The following is an 18192-nucleotide window of genomic DNA, read 5'->3' on the forward strand; positions in this document are numbered from 1 at the left end:
TCATATTTTCTTCGCTCCTCTGCTCTTTCCTGTTTCTTCAATTGCTCATCTTGATACAATTGCTCCCGTCTTTGTCTATCTTTCTTTTTCGCCTCATCGTCTTTCAATCTTTCCTACCTTTCTTTATCCTTTTTATCCTGTTTGTCTCGATCTTCCCTTTGCCTCACGTCCTCAATGCCCTTACGATCGAGTTTGAGCAAAATCTGACCACCCATCCATTCGTTATGTAGAAGTGCTAACTCGTCAGTTTTATCTCTTTATCCCTTCCATCTCTTTATTTCCCTTCCTATATCTAAAGATGTACTTGGTCGATCAGTTCTCTCCCAATCGCGTCTCTCCTTGTCCCTCTGGACCTTATGGATTACATCTCTCTCATTGTTTTTCTCAGGCCCTCGTCGCTGCTTTGCACAGGCGACTCATATGCCAGGTTGCTATTGCCTGCTGCTGCCTTAAGCTCCCTCAATGGGTACAACCAATCCTCTTTCTTACTTTTGCCGTCTATCTCAGACATGGCGGGGGGAGCAGAAGGCTCCTCACATTGAAGATCCAATCTGTAGGAGGCATCTCATTTTTCTCCTCCTGGTACATTTCCCAGAGCTCTAACCTCACAAGTTGTTTGTCTAGCTTGTTTCCTGTATATGCTGCATGCAAATATGTCATCATATGCTGCAGGACTGCCTTCAGTAGTGACCCTCCTTGAGGCCATGGCATACACATTTTGTCTGCAGTTCCCTTAACCCATTCCGCACTATACTGTCTAGGCTTGGGTGCATGTTTCGGCAGTTGCTTGAAGAGGTGCATAAGTGGAATAAAATCCTACATTTTTGATTTGTCACTCTTGACTGTCAATACTCGCTTTTACTTGTTCACAGATAAAATACGTTTCAAGAAAATAAAACAATATGAGTGGGCACCAATCATCGCATGCTCCAAACCCTTTAAATCCCCTTTTCTATTTTAATCTTACTAAAAAACACCATCAACTCAAGTTTTAAACAAACATTTAATTCTTCAAACTCATGTTTCTCCTCTTTTCATTTATCAATTTCATCTATTTTTTCGTCATCATTACACAATCACATGAAACGAACAGACAAACAGACACTCTCGACCGGCCACATATATCTCACATATCTCACAGTTTTTTCTCTAAGATCTTTCTTGCCACTAACTCCTACGGAGTTTAAATTGTTCTCCTTAAATTCGTCTTTAACTAAATATGTTTTCTACGTCACCTGTCTAAAGGGCTCTAGGTGCAACTTCTTCTGTTATGTTATTTAAAACGTAGGCACTGGGCGTACTCTTTATCGTGGTCCTTCCTTACGATACCTCTTAATTGCTTGGCCTCTCCTCAAGTCAATTTTACTCAATATTTAACTCTCATTATTCACAAGTTACGTTTACCCCAGCCTCCCTCCGTTACTCATTTTCCCTTTATCACTTTTCTTCACTCATTGCCCATACACAGTTTTGCCACCTTGCTCAGTTTTTACTCACCATTCGCATGTTCGTCTTCCGACTCTCGGGATCGTCTGTGTCATGATCTCTGCTTCCAAAAGGTCAGGGTTTTCCCAACTCCCTTAAAAGCAGATCCATAACCCAGGTTCCGAGTTCCAACCAGTCCTAATTGGGACCTTTTGGACCCAGTCCTGGCGCCAGTGGCACCAGGCTCATAAATATGCCCAGTCCCAGCGCTGGAAGCGCCGGGCTCATAATGCTTGGGTGGACTTACCTGCAGCAGACCATGCTGCTTACTTGCCTGCCAGTTGAGCCTCTGATCCTCTTCTGTTTGGAACTACTTTTCCTGTTGGGTGGGGCAGGAGCCACTCCCTAGATTCAGAACACTGGAACTCTTCTGGAAAGCAGGAACTCTTTCCTTACCTAGGCGTGGCTGTGGAAGGAGACACCTAAGCACTACAGGAGGCTATTTAAACCACACCCGATGGATGAATCTTGCTTTGCGTTATTCTGCATCCTCTGCAGCAGAACGCTCATCGTGTCTTCTGCATCTGATCCTGGGCCTAAGGAAAAAGGCTTACCATCCTGAATCCAGTCTTCAGCAACACCTATAAAGACAAGAAAGAACAGGTTAGCATTACGGTCTTCAGTGACAGCTCTTCACTTACCTGGTCCATCGGCTGTCACCAACGCCTCGCGCTGCATTCCGGCATCTGAAAGACAAAGGCTTACCTACTCTTCGTGCGCTCCGGAGGTCTTCACACTGCATTCCGGCATCTGAAAGACAAAAGCTTACCAACTCTTGGCACGCTCCAGAGGCCTTCGGCGCTGCATCCGCATCTGAAAGACAAAACAAGGTGCGTTTAAAGACATTGGGGAACTTTAATACTCACGTGCCATTACTCCTTTCCACATCTAACCCAGTGGGTATTCCGGCACCCTGCAGCCGCTCCGAACTTGTACCTGCAAAATAAAAAGACAGTTAGAGCGCATCGTGAAGCAGGCAACAAGCGCTTACTTACGTGCTTCCAGGCGCTTCTATTCATCACACGGGCTCCATCTTCAACTCACTTCAGCCCGTCATCCGCCATCGCCGGAACCCTGCAAAACAAGAAACATCATTACTAAAGACTTTAAAGACATTAGAATTACTCGAAACTTACCGTTCGTGCAGTAAACGACGGACAGCAGTCCTCTGAAGTCAAGAGGCCTGCTCCCCTTATCCAGTGAAGAAACTGGTTACAGCACCCTGCCCCGAGGCAGATGGAGAGCACGGCGTTCACTTACCTAAGGTGAGAGCGTTAACCTTTGGGGATCTACAGGAGAAGAGAAAGGGAAGAAGAGAGAGACATTCAATAACCCAGTTCCTTAATCCCATATTTTCTATCTGCAGACATCTTACCCTTCAAGTCAGACATACAGTGCACAGAGGTCCAGCCCAAAGAGCCAGCCGTGTGTTACACATCACCTTTGCAGATACGGTATACGCCCAGTGAAGACCGGCGCCTCTACGGGAATCAGGTGAGCGTTACAGTCTGCCTCTTTTACCGCTTCTTCAACTTTCCATTTGTTCGGCTTCCTGTAAACGCCGGGAGGGGATTCAATACAAACCGGGGGACTCGTCACACCCTGCCTGCAGGCCTGACAATTAAACTATTCCACTATCTACAGGGAGCTTCACGTCCTTTCAGCGGAATGTCAGAGGTTGTGCGATATTGCCGGCACCCCAAAGCTTACTTATCTCGATCAATTTTTTATTTTAAACCATCCTCTGCTACCATGTGAACTGAATGATCCCAGCTCTTTACGATGAGTAGCAATACCCTGGAGATGGATGGGGATTCAGATTTTATTCATAGATCAATAATCGAAACGACTCAGGTGGTTGGCAAAAAAGATAACTGTTTTAAGATAACTGTTTTAATATCAATTATCTAAAACAGGGAGTACAACGGACATCAACAGACATTGCAGCACAAATTCTCACTGTGCATTTTAGAAAAAACATTTCTTTTAAAACAAAAAGTCGTCATAGGTGACATTTATCCTACGTATTACTAACGTCATCCTACGTGGAAAACTACAAAAACCTATGAAGAAAAGTGATTGGGTCTCAGTGAATATCTAAGTATATGTTCCATACTAGACTAAGAGAGTGAAACTATGTGATTGGTTACTTAACATCAGGTGGGGCAACTAAGTGCTCCCCTCAAAATGGCCACTATGAACATCACTAAATGTACAACATCCCATTGGTTACAAAATCTATGGGACCCTTAATTATGTGGCCCCCTAGAAATGGTTGGCACTCTAACTTCTGTCAGTACTTTTCCACCTATGTTAGCAGCACACAGGCTGGGCTTCTAGGTGCTGGTGAGCTCGACTTAACCATAGCTTCCCACCAATTAGCATATTCATCTATCATCACCTCAGTGGTCTGCTGTCAATTAGGGCTTTGAACTTGTCCTTGGGAGGGTTCTTTGCTCTGGAGAATTCAGGGGAGTGAAGGCACGCTCTGCCTTCATGCGTAGGTGTGGTCATCGTGTTTGTCCAATTTCATCCTTCCACGTGACTGAAGACCATAAAATCGAGCTCTTGGTGCATTTAAAATACTATTTTCTAATAGACCTCTGATGTCTTCCTTGTTTTGCCCATGCCTTCTGAACAGGAGTTTTGTTCTTTCACACGATTTGTATCCAATGTCAGCTGACTCCAGCTTGATAAGACCTTGACTTCCTGGGCTCATCCAACCTCGCCTTTCTGCGATTCACTTTTGTAATTCAATTGTTTTTAACTGCGACACACTAGAAATTAGGCCTTCTTTCATAGTCCAGCACTGCTATAATACGTAGTGGAAACATCCATCCTTTATTCGTCAATATATATATGTATATATATATATATATATATATATATATATATATATATATATATATATATATATATATATATATATATATACATACGTTGGCGCTTGTCGCAATCTATTCACTATAAAGCTGGCCTCAAGAATACTTTGTCTGCTTGCGTTTCTTTGCATCTGTACATGTCTAAAATAACTTGATATCTTCATCAGTTCTGTAGCATAAGCTTCTTCAACTTGATCCCAAGATGTCACTTAGCTTTGACACTTTCTTGATGCCTTATAGTGTTAAACGGGAAATCATATTATGCCTCTTTTCTAATGTAAATTGGCCTATATTGGCCTAAGCCTAGTTGCTCTGCGAAGAAAACCGCGTTGCAAAGTTCCGATTTTAGATTAACTTCGCTGCCATTTCAGGATCATCCGCCATTTTGATTTCTGTTCATATGTAATTCTGTGTTCTAAAATGGTGGACTGTGTTTCCAACTTGTAACCGAGCCTTCCCGACCTTTGTGCCTAAGTTAATGGTTAGACTATCCGCGGGCCGAATGTTTAGACTAGGTAATGAGACCTTGATAATAATAAGCGAAGATTTGCAGAATGTTTACTAATGCCTTTTTTGTGTTCTTTTCCCTTTTCCTTAGGAAGCGGCGTGCTGGGATGGGAATTACACCGCCGAAGATGCCCGCAGAACAGATGGAGCGATGAATGATGGGCAGAAGGGCCGCAAGGTAAGGCTGTTCCTAACGGTGTTCTTGTTCTTGCAGGAGCTGAGTGCAGAAGAAAGATGCAGGCCTACTGCAGACCGATCCGAACACAGTGAGTGTCACGCTGCAGGTGCAGAAAACGCAAAGCATGTTACTCAGCCTGGGTGTTGTTTAAATAGTAACTGGGTATCCCAGGTGTCTCTGGGCTGAACCACACCCAAAAGACTAGACCGCACATGCAGTTCTGGGAACCAAAATATGTGGGGGCATCCATCTTGTCCCCATCAATGCACTACAAGTCCAATCCCCAATGTTATCCTATGGGAGTGAGTGAATCTGGTGCCACAAGCGCCAAGTCTGACTCAAAGTGGGTCTTTGGAGGGATGGAGAGGCCCTTGAGGGCCATGTAGGTGATCGTGGCCTGGCTCCAGCCTGACATCTTGGAGGGCTGGGGACATGAGGGGCAGGAATCATGACAGTATATAAGCACGTCGAGAGGGTTTTTGAGTATAGAAGGGAGTTGGAAAGGTTGCGGAATGAAGAAATTGATGGTGATAGTTTGAATGCTATTTTTGTACAGAAACGGTTCCTTCCTCTTTGTAAGTCGATGAGTGAGGAAACACGAATTTGCACAAAGGATGCGATTAGATGGATTTCAGTCATGTCGATATCTCCCGTAGAAGTATATGACACGTATAAGCAGTATATGCCAGAAATGCAGAGGAAAGTGATACAGGTAATGGTAGAATACCTGCAGGAGGAATGTATAAAAAGAAAGATTTGTTGCCCCGCAGAATTATTGAATATCTATAAGAGAAGTTTTTTCGTCTGACACTCCTTCAGCTGCTTTAGCGCTCGATTTAGCTCTGTTGCTCAGTAAGCGTTCGGAGTTTCCTATCTATCAGTTGGCTATGAGAGAGGTTCTGCCGACATTTGTCCCAAAAGTCGAGGTTCCAGCTTATGCCGGAACAGGTGCAGCTGCCTATGACGTTCCTGCACATTATGTCTTGCAGTTTGTTTACGTCTCGTTTTCAAGACAGGAAGTGAACACCATTAAACAATCCATTCCTGATATTAGGAAGAATCTGACAGGGTTCTATAAAGAGATAGAATCTGTGTTGCAGTCGTCAGTATTCACTCGGAGTGATATAGATTTGTTATTTCCTGTGCTCCTACCCATTGATTGGTGGAAACAGATTAGGACTGTGGACAATGTACCAGGTTTAGAGGACACATGGGATAATATGGTTAGACAAGATAGAGGAAGACCAGCTGGCGAGAGACCGCCACAGGTAATACTGACTTTGCCTGATAGAACAGTCACGAAATTAAAAACTATAATTCATGAGAGAAGGATTATTTGGGACAAACGTACTGCTTGTGTCCAAGGGAAGTCTGAGGGTCCTACTGAATTCTTTAATCAGTTTGAACAAGTGTTTTCAGATTTCAGTGGACAAGATTTGAGCTCAGAGTATGGAAAAAGATTATTCGTAGATAAATTTGTGCGTGGATTGTTGCCTGACATCCAGTCGCAAATTATGTCTTCTGAGAGCACTTGGCAAGCTAAGTCTCAGTCTGAAGTATTGCATATGGCTCAGTACTATGAAAACCGTGTCAATAATGAAAAAGAGAGAATTGAAAACTGAAAGGGAGACTTGAAAACTAAAGTTCTATTGCAACAAATTGTTTAGAGGCCCTAGAGGGGGTAATTCACAATTTAGGGGACAGTATGCTCCATAAGGTAATGTGCCGTTGGGTCCTATACACGTGAACCAATGTGCTTATTGCAGACAAGAGGGTCATTGGCGGGCACAATGCCCGATCCTCCAGCAGAGGTCGAATGACACATTTGGTAACATGGGTAGACGATCCAGAGGCCACCCTGGTGCAGGGGGTCCTGGTAGAAGTCAGTTTTCTCAAAATTCGCAACCTTTTTCAGAGGATAATCAGTCACTGAGTGTGGATAATTGAAAGACCTTCCTTTTAATGACATTTTGTTTCGCCAGGATTGGCCGAAGCAGGGTTTGGAACCGACGCCTATTCCAGTTAATCAGAAAGGTCCATATGTTGAAATGTTAGTGGGAAATAGGAAACATCTATTCTTGATAGATACAGGAGCATAGAAGTGTTCCATTGACCATTCACGGGTTCCAAACATTATACTGTCAGGGCAAACCAATGTTTCTGTAGGGTTTTCTGGTACGCCAGTAGTCTGCCCAGTTTCTTCGCTGGTACCAATTATATTGGGTCCAATTATGGACCACTGTCTATTTCTTTTGACGATGAACTGTGTAGAGAATTTGTTGGGGTTGAATCTGTTGAAAGAATTAAATGCAGTAATTCATTGTTATTCGGATGGAGTGCGTTTGACGATTTCACCACAGCAACTTTCTGTCTCTCAGTTCTTGACTAGACCTTTACCGTCGGAATTTAAAACACAGAGTAAAGTTGCCACGTATTCCTCAGTATAAGATTTCTCTTGATGGTGAGCAAGCTTTGAAGTGCATAGTCTCCGATTTTGTACACCGTGGGGTAATTGAGGAAATTACAGGTAGTTTGTGTAATAGTCTGATTTTGCCTGTGTATAAGAAAGGCGATAATGCAATTCCTTTTCGTTTCATCATCGATTTATGCACCATCAATAAGATTGTTGCTCCACAATTTCCTATTGTACCTGATGCGACGACAATACTAACCATGATCCCGGCCTTTGCACTCACTTTAGTGTTGTAGATCTTAAGAATGCTTTCTTTAGCATTCCTATACACAAAGATAGCAGATATTTGTTCGCGTTAACCTTAGGGGGACGCTCGTTTACATTCACCCGTGCGCCACAAGGGTACACGGAAGGTTCGAGCATTTATAGTAGGGCTTTGAAGGAGCAGCTTGATACACTTGAGTTGCCTACCACTTGTACACTGATCCAATATGCAGACGATATACTTTTGGCAGCTGACTCAGAAAGTGCCTGTAAGGAGGGCACTGTGTTGTTGCCTATTCACCTAGCAAAACATGGACACAAAGCTTCACTCAAAAAGTTTCAATATTGTCGACAGGAGGTCGCCTATTTAGGCTATCTCCTGTCAAAGGAGGGAAGAAGATTGACGCCTGAACAGATTAAAATAATTTCTAGCATGTCTGTCCCAAATACACAGAAGGAAGTCAGAGCCTTGATAGGAATGGCTTCTTACTGTAGGCAGTGGATCCCGAACTTCTCGTTAACGATTAAACCAATGTTGGCTCTGACAAAGAAGAGCATTTCTTTGCCATTGCAGTGGAACTTGGAACACCAGAAAGCGTTTGATCTGCTCAAGACTGCACTGTGTTCAGCACCAGTTTTGGGCACACCAAATTATGAAAAGGCCTTCGTGTTGTATGTGCATGAACGTGATGGATGTGCTTTGGCTGTATTAACCTAGGAACATGGAGGGAAGAATTGGCCATGTGGCTACTTTTCTTCCGCCCTTGATCCTGTTGCATGCGCTTTGACAAGATGTTTGAGAGCTGTTGCTGCCGCTGCTGCGTCTGTAAAACAGAGCGAGGGTATGGTCCTAGGCCATGCTTAAACCCTGATGGTACCTCACTCTGTAGATGTTCTATTAAACAGAACACAAACACAACACCTTACCTCCGCACGATTAACGAGATATGAATTGATCTTGTTCGCAACGCACATCAAAATTCAGAGGTGTTGTGTATTGAATCCAGCTGAACTTTTACTTTCCCGCACGGTACTGCTTGCAGTGACAAAGAGTCACATGACTGCCTCTACACCACAGAGCAAGATACTAAAGGCAGAATCGATTTGAAAGATGCTCCTCTGAATAATCCACAAGGGGAGCTGTTTTGTTATGGCTCCTGTTTCAAACTTCTGGATGGTAGATCCACGGCTGCTTATGCAATCACCACATTGAGCACGATTGTGGAAGCCAAGAGAATCACGCATAACTCCGGGCAGGCCGCAGAGATTCTAGCATTGACTCGAGCTTGTGAACTTTCCGAAAGGCTTAGAGGAAATATATATACTGATAGCCGGTACGCTTTTGGGGTGGTTCACAACTTCGGTAGACTTTGGGCAGAACAAGGTTTTTTGACCTCACATGGAACAAAGATCCAATATGGCTCCTTGATACACTCACGCTTGCACTCCCCACTCAGTTAGCGATCATGAAATGCGCAGCGCATCAGAAAATCATAGATGATGTAGGAAAAGGGAACGCTTTCGCTGACCAGATAGAATATTCAAGCCGATGCTACATTAGAAGAATCAAAACAATGGGCTGAGTGTTTTGCAAAATTGGATGATGACGGGTGTTGGGTGGACAAGTTAGAAGGAAAATGGTTGCTGCCAGATGCGTACATTACAATGATGGTCGCAATGGCTCATGGGCCCACCCACATCTGTGCGAGGAAGGTTTCCAAAATGTTACAAAATTTCTGGGTGAATGATAAAATCTCGAAAACAGCTGAACATTTTGTTCAGAGTTGTATGATCTGTCTACAGCATAATATGGGAAAGGGCACATCGACTCCTAGGGGTAGTTTTGGCCCACCTTCTGTCCCTTTTGAAGTCATCCACTTTGATTTCATTGAAATGGAGCGTTGCAATAAGTATAAGTAAGTTTTGGTTGTTATCTGCACCTTTAGTAAATGGGTTGAAGCCTTTCCTGTTAAAGATGCCACAGCAATGACAACGGCGAAAACCATGCTTAAGCAATATTTTCCTAGGTTTGGTTTGCCAAGGGTCATCTGGTCGGACAATGGTCCACATTTTATCACCGCTGTAATTCTGCAGATATGCGCGGGATTGCAGATCGATAAACGGTTCCATTTGGCTAGACATGCTCAAAGTGCTGGATTGGCAGAAAGACACAATGGAATTATAAAGAACAAGCTCGCTAAAATGTGTGCCGGCACCAAACTGAAAAAGCCGTACGCCTTACCGATCGTGTTATTGTCGTTGAGAACAACCCCACAAACTAGGACTGGGCTCTTCCCTTTTGAGGTGGTTATGGGTAGGCCAACTAATATTTGGAACTTGCCTAAGCCTAAGGCCTTGAAGGATATTGAACATGTACTTTTTTCTGATTACTGCGACCGGTTAACTAAAAGTCTGTATTTGATTCATCAACAGGTGCGAGAAACCCTCCTAGTTAAATACGAGAGGACAGGTCGCAGTATCCACCTGGTAGCTGGGTGCTTGTAAAAGCATTCGAAAGAGCATCCTGTCTTGCACCGCGTTGGAGGGGCCCTCATCAGGTCCTACTGGCCACACAGACTGCTGTACGAGTGACCGGACGAAAACATTGGATCCACGTGTCGCATGTCAAGAGGATTCCCTTCCCTTTGCCACACGATACAGAAGATCCAGAAAATCCTACCTGCTCTGCTCCCAACGATCATTCAGCATTGAGCAGCATCGAGAGTGCTTCGGAGACTCTCCCTGAGCCTGTGGGGCCTGGGCAAACAGCTGATTCATCTCCACACTCTCCTACAGATCCTTTTTCACCACTGTCAGGTTCTGTTGCAAATCCACCACTTCCATCTGGAAGCAATGACACGTTGTTCTCAGATCACGCAGTGCCAGGAGTCAAAGGTACGATCTGCGTCCGCGGAGCTAGACTTACTGCACGGTTTGGCTGTGCCACCGGGAAAACCATCATAGGGCTTGTCTTTTGGCCCTGTTCTTTTGCACACAAAGAATATTGTTGGCTAGGGATTGGGAAGGACTAAGAAAACGTGCGATCAGGAGATCGCCAGCAAATAAACTCTGGAGTATTTCGTTTGAAGAAACAATGCCTGCAATCGCTCTCACTCGTACGGAACAAATAAGTGACTGTGTGGCCAATCGAAAAAATGGACAATCAAATGCATGGTCTCTTAAAAAGTATTGTTGTCTTCTAATTATGATAACCGGCTTCACAATAGTAATTGCTTTGGGATTTTGGTATCTAGAAGAAGTACATCCGCTTGAAACTCTTTTGCCCACTGAAAATGTACCCACTGTTTCTACACCTTTCGTGCATCTGCACACTCTATCTCCTAGAGACTCTCAGCACAGACAGCGTTACTACAATAATACTTTACTATTCATCATGAATGCAACACATGCCATTTTTAACAAGTCTAATTGTTGGGTCTGCTCTCATTTACCGCAACATGGAGACAAGGGGTTGGGCTGGTTTATTCATCCTTTACCTCTGACTACTGCATGTTATGCTTCCTTAAAGGCACTATTCTTTGGCCAATGGAACGATAGCATCTCGGGGAACTTTGATGGAATGAATTTGAATGATTTTTAGAAACGAGTTCTAACGCCCCTGGGATGCTCACTTTTCGCAAATAGGAGCAAGCTTAATGTTGCTTCCATTAGGCCTTCTGATAGACTGTCCCGACCTTTTCAATCTTTGATCTCCTTCAAGATGGTTCCTATAGGCAATAGGGATGCCACGCCACCTTCTTACACTGTTAACCACAGCCCCGATTCAGTTTCTTTCTGCATACAGAGGAATGGTACTCAGTCAATGGGTGATTTCAAGGGCTGCAACAACGTTGCGAACTTGACCAGTGAGGACAGACCTGGTATGTAGGCGAACCTGTCTATTTCGTTTGCGGTAATAAAGCTTTCCCATGGCTACCTAGGGACTGGCAGGGAACCTGTTATTTAGGAATTCTGTTACCCGGGGTATTCATAGCAAGCACTACTTAAATCTCTAAAGCTTGTCCAAGGCGGGACGAGAATGGCGATACTTCATCACAAGTTCTGGGTGACGTAGCGAAATCTTTTGTACCTTTTTGGGGACAAATATTGAACTCTGAGGATATCAGAAAACTAGCGAGAGTACTGGAGAAGACCATCAACCAGACCACTGATATACTCTAACCCATGTCTCTAGAACAGAAAGCGATAAGGTTAGTGGCCCTACGGAAACGGATGGCATTAGACGTCATCCTGGCCGAGCATGGTGGAGTATGTAAATTAGTGGGGTCCGCTTGTTGCATTTTTGTGCCAGATTCCTCCCCAACCTTTAAGGCTATACAAAATCTGCACGTCCTTAGTTCAGAAGTGCACGTTCCCGAGGGAAACTGGGATCTTAGCACTTGGTTCTGGGACTTCTTACGATCTTGGGGATGGAAGCTACTTTCAGTTTTATTGATTATTTTGGGTATTCTGTTGTTCTGCTGTTGCTGTATACAATGTCGTCCTGTCATATGTTCAGTGTTAGGAGGATGTTGTGCACAGACGATGGGAACATTAGGACTAAAGGTACGCGCACCGGAAAGAATGACTAATGAAAGAAATTTCTGTTACGGACCTTATAGCGATCGATATCTCTGATGATTGTGATTCAGGGAGTATGGACATTGAGACGTGGAGTTACTTGTAAAGTGACTAAAAGTAGTTTAGCGCTTGGTTTAGGCCAATTCCTTGTGAAATATGGGATCTGCATATCTGCTTTTTATGATGGTGACTAGTGTAAATGTGAAGTTTTGTTCCATAACTCATTTTTGTAATAAAAATAGGCTTGTGAGACAAAGGGAGTCATAAAATACACACACATAAACTGAGGCCACTTCCCCCAAACCAATCAGCCCGTAGGGAGGAAGGGGCATCAGTTGCCTGACCTATCCCATTTGAGGGGATAGTTCAGAGTATTTCCGCCCATATTGTAAAATTCTCTGATATCATTCTGGCTATAAAAGCAGGAGGCAGAGAGACACAAAGGAGATTTAATATTCAATATTCAAACTTGCAGCATTCAATATACCAAGACTCCAAAACTAGATCCAGAGGCAGCTGAGTCCATCCAGGCAGGACCATCTAGATCTAGGCAGAGCCACCCATCTAGGTCCAGGCGTACTCAATAATCCAGGGAGAAAAGAGGAGAGGCAGCTGATCCCCTTTAGGAGAAGCCAGTAATCAGACCCTTTGCCCAGCTGATTCATCCCGCTGTTCACAGTGACCAGACTTTGCCCAGCTGTTCCCATCCAAGAGAGCCAGATTTCTTGACCCTGCTGCCCAGTGCCAGATCCTTGGCCCCGCTGCCCAGAGACCTTGCTGGCTGTCCCAATTATCCAACTCAAGTGTACCTTGTAAGTATCACATCACCCAGTAACCCAAAACTGCATATCTCACTCTTTTACCTTGCATCCTGTTCAAATCCTATTAAAATCCCATTGAAACCCTAGTCATATCCTACAGTGTCAGTATCATCTGTTTACCCTTTCCTTAGAAGAATCTGTGTCAGTTGATATCTGTAAGTGTATTCCTTTTATCATTATTTCTGTTATCTGTGTAAGTCCTTAGTATCATTTGGATTAAATCAATTAATTCTCCTATAAAGAGATTCACGATGAGCTAGTTACAATTCGAACTCAACCACCTCATGTCAAGTGCCTTTCTTGAAATAATTATAGTCCTGAAAATAGTGTCTCAGTAGAACCTGCCATTGTGCTAACAAACCCGAATTTACCCGCGTAATTTTCTTTTTTTTTAAATCCGATTTTCATTTCCTATAGAAAAACCCATACTATCATCCTAGCAAGAGACATCCTTTCCCTTCAGTATCCTATCTGTTATGTAAAAACAAAGAGGTGATGGCTGGAAGGTTTAGAATGAATCATAACCACTGGCAATGCTCTGGGCAACCCTCCAAACCACCGTTCTTCGCCTGCCAAGCCATTACAGAAGGGGAAAGACCATATGCGAATCAGGCTTAGCCCCACCCCAAAAGGGGCAGTCCAGCCCGAACTGCTAGGTCACATCCCTTCTGCACGAGACCACAAGCATCCCCAAACATGTTTCGCCCTTGTTGGGGCTCATCAGTGAGGAGTAGCTTGGGTCTCTAGGCCCAGCAGGCACGGGACCCACGTCTGGGCATACCCGTCCTACTCGGGGTGACAAAGCAAAAACAAAGAGGTGATGGCTGGAAGGTTTAGAATGAATCTTAACCACTGGCAATGCTCTGAGCAACCCTCCAAACCACCGTTCTCCGCCTGCTAAGCCATTACAGAAGGGGAAAGACCATATGCAAATCAGGCTTAGCCCCACCCCAAAAGGGGCAGTCCAGCCCAAATTGCTAGGCCACATCCCTTCTGCACGAGACCACAAACATCCCCAAACATGTTTCGCCCTTGTTGGGGCTCATCAGTGAGGAGTAGCTTGGGTCTCTAGGCCCAGCAGGCACGGGACCCACGTCTGGGCATACCCGTCCCACTCGGGGTAACAAAGCAAAAACAAAGAGGTGATGGCTGGAAGGTTTAGAATGAATCTTAACCACTGGCAATGCTCTGGGCAACCCTCCAGACCACCGTTCTTCGCCTGCCAAGCCATTACAGAATGGGAAAGACCAAATGCAAATCAGGCTTGGCCCCACCCCAAAAGGGGCAGTCGAGCCATCTTCAGTGTCAGTGAAAGAAGTCTCTGGTTGGAGTGTGCTATGTCTAAAAACCTGTTACAGTGTTAGCAGTCGCAGTCTCACTCTGCTATTTAAGGGTCCTGGAAAACGACCCACAAAGTGATGTGAGCCAAAAAAGTCCTCTAAATTTTAATACTGTTCGGTTAAGACACACAACAAAATAAATTGTGTGAGAAGGGCATCTGCTTTTAGTCATTGTTTGCCAAGTTCCTTGACCTTGTTATCTGTCAGGTGACAAAAGATTTGAAGTGCTACACAGAAAAAGTAAACCGTTCTTGCATGCCTACCAAGGAGACAATCTGGAAATAAACTAAGCAGTTTCAGAAAAGGGGGTTTACTTTGTTTTGCAATGTGTGGTCTTGTAAGATTAGATCGCCAGGTCTGGTGTGTTGGAGCTTTGAGTCCAAATGTACCAGTAGCAGGGCAAATTACTCAATCATTTACACTCACTAGGAACACTTGTCGCATGAAGAGGAGTAAACATCACTGCGTGAAGCCTCCCATCATTTCAAACAGTACTTTTAAATAATACCCAACTAAATCTTAATCACTTATACATTGCGTAAAGGTGCAAGAATTAGACAACCCTGCCTGTCATAGTTTGAATATATGCATGTTTTCTCTTCTGTCACCCCAACAGTGCAATGCATGCGAAACAACATTTGAACATAAGCATTCCAACGCCTACTAAAGCTTTGAATGAGGAAACAGACTCTCCACTTTTCCCATCTATCAACTTCTTCATGCACATCCCAATTCTCAAAAAGAAACAGAATTCTCAAATCATGTTCTACAAGTCCTGTCATGTGTAGCACATGGCATTTTCCAACCCTTTACACATTTTAGATGCAGGATTACATGTCCCAGAATGCAAAACGAGAGCAGCCAGGACTGTTTTATTATGCACTTCACACCTGATGTGGCACAACTTGAAATCTCTGCAAACTACCCTGTGGTTTTACAACATCTAGACATATGCATAACTCAGAAGAGTCATTCTGATCGTACCCTGCTTGGCACATTTGAGTTGCTTGATACTGTGCATAAGGTGCACAATGTATGTACAAACACGAAAAAGGTACTGAAAGCCATTTCAAATGATGCCCAACTAGATCTTCCTGCTGGTGTCTGAGCTGCCAGCATTCACAGTCATCACTTGGCTTTAGTTGTGTTTGTTTTTTGAAGCAGGGTATTTCTACCATTATACTGTTAGAGAAGATCCATGTTTATTCCTGTGTCCAGGCTCCATCAGAAGCATAAGGCCTATGGAACCCAAATCAAAAGGAACGAAAGTGGGCCTAAAAATCTGAAGATGCATTAGAGTTGTTACCTAAAATCGTAAAGGCGGGAGTGGGACAGATCATGATTGGGGGCGATTTTAACGGGGTAATGGACGCGACTCTGGACAAAACTCTTCCTGCCACCTCCAGTGACTCGGTGTTTAGACAGGCCTTAGCCAAATTCCTTAGGGACTTGCACTTAATAGAAACCTGGTGATTCTTTCACCCCCTGGAGAGAACGTACATCCACTACTCAGCAGTACACAGAGGGCATTCTAGAATTGACATGGTCTTGATTTCGATTCTCTGGTTCCGCAGGTCACGGGCCTGGAGATTGGGGTGCGGTGCCGCTCAGATCATGCCCCGGTTTCCCTAAGGATGGAGCCCCTTACCCTGCAGCCGCCAACTCGTAGGCCCTGGCGTCAAAATGAGGTGATTTTAAAAGATCTAGCCCTGAGAACAGACATAGAGAGAGTCCTGAGGGACTATTTTCAAAACAATGTTACACGGGAGGTGGACTGGGCCACAATTTGGGATGCAAGCAAAGCTGTGGTACGGGGCGAGTTTATAGCGCATACAGTGGGGTATGTTAAGAGAAAAGAGGGTGCGAGGTGGGAGTTGGAAGCCAAGATTAAGGAAGCAGAGGTGGAGTATAAGAACAAAGGCTCACAAAGAACCTGGAGGGATTTGAAAAAGGCCAGAGCCGCCCTAGAAACGTTACTTGCCGACAAATCTGCGCAACTCCTTTTACGGAGTAAGCAATCTTATTATATACATGGGGACAAAGCCAATCGCTTTCTAGCGGCTAAATTAAGGCGGCAGAAAGCCCGGAATCATATTGTACAGCTCAGAGACTGGGATGGGAACTTGGTGAGGGGGGAGAGGGAACTGGAAGGGGTTATGCTTTCCTACTACACCAATATCTTAAAGGGGGAGAACCTAGAAAAGGAAGCACAGGTGGCCTTCTTGGACCGGGTGACTCTGCCAAAACTTGGCAGACAGACTAATGCTGGAAGAACCCATATCAGTGGAAGAAGTGGGGGAGGCAATAGGGGCATTAAAGGGTCATAAATCCCCAGGCCCGGACGGGTTAAGTAACGCGTACTATAAAACCTTCAGACCGATCTTGGTAGGCCCTCTAACAAATTTGTTCAATTCTATCAGGGACTCGGGGCGAAGCTCAGGGATATGGGCCCAGCCACCACGGTCCTCCTGCTAAAACCAGATAGGGACCCCTTGGATTGCTCCAGTTATTGCCCCATCTCACTATTGAACGGGGATGCAAAAATCTACTCCACTGTTTTGGTCCGTAGGTTAGCAAGAATCCTCCCCAAAATAATACACCCGGACCAGGCGGGCTTTGTAAAAGGGCGGCATACATATGACAATATACGCAGGGCCGTGGATACGATAGAGTGGGGGGCGGAGGACTGGGCAGAGATTCTCGGTCTTTGCATTAGATGCCTCCAAGGCTTTTGATAGCTTGCACTGGGGATATCTGCAACTTGCTCTTGAGAGGTTTGGGTGTGGACCGGCATTTATACGTATGGTGATGGCCAATTTTGTAAACCCGTCAACACGGCTGATGTTCAACGGACGGCTCACAGATAGCATTCCTATCGCAGGGGCACGAGGCGGGGTTGCCCATTGTCCCCATTGATCTTTGCCATGGCCATGGAGCCGCTGGCGCAACGAATCCGGGCTGACCAGGGTATCCTAGGGGTGGAGGTTGTGACGGATGGTCCCCAGAAGGTGGCCCTATACGAAGATGATATCCTTTTGTTCATGAAAGACACGACAAATGTCCTCCCGAGTTCTATAGAGCTGCTGGATAAATTTGCAGAGGTTTCGGGGTTCCGCATTAATTACTCTAAATCTAAGGCACTTAATATTACAGAGGCTGCCGAACAGGTGTTATTGTGGGAGATCCGTTATCCCTTGAAATGGGAACAGAAAGCTATAAAATACTTGGGTGTCCATTTAACCCCCACTTACAATAGGCTATATCGGGCTAACATCCCGGGCCTTTTGAACTCCCTGTCGCAAGACCTCAAACGATGGGACTTGCAGGAACTGTCATGGCTGGCACGTATAGCGGCGGTCAAGATGAACCTGCTTCCCAGGTTTTTATACGTAACTGGAGCCCTGCCGATACGTATACCAAACCCAGCCATTAAGAAGTTGCAGGCAGATGTGATGTCCTTCATCTGGAAGGGGAAGAAACCAAGGGTTCCCAAGAAAGTCCTATTTAGCATTTAGACCGCACGTTCTGGGGGGTTTGGGGATTCCGGAATACCGCAGGTATTTATGGGCAGCACAGGTGGCCCCCATGCTGCAATGGCCACCTAGGGACAGTCAAAATAGGTGGGTGATCTTGGAGAAAGCAGCCTCAAAGATGCCTCTGGAACACTTGGGCTTCCTCGCAAGTCGACATAGAGAGAAAGGGGGCACGTTGTTGGAGTCTT

Source organism: Ambystoma mexicanum, chromosome 2q, assembly GCF_040938575.1.
Source record: "Ambystoma mexicanum isolate Mex_15411 chromosome 2q, UKY_AmexF1_1, whole genome shotgun sequence".
NCBI lineage: Eukaryota > Metazoa > Chordata > Amphibia > Caudata > Ambystomatidae > Ambystoma > Ambystoma mexicanum.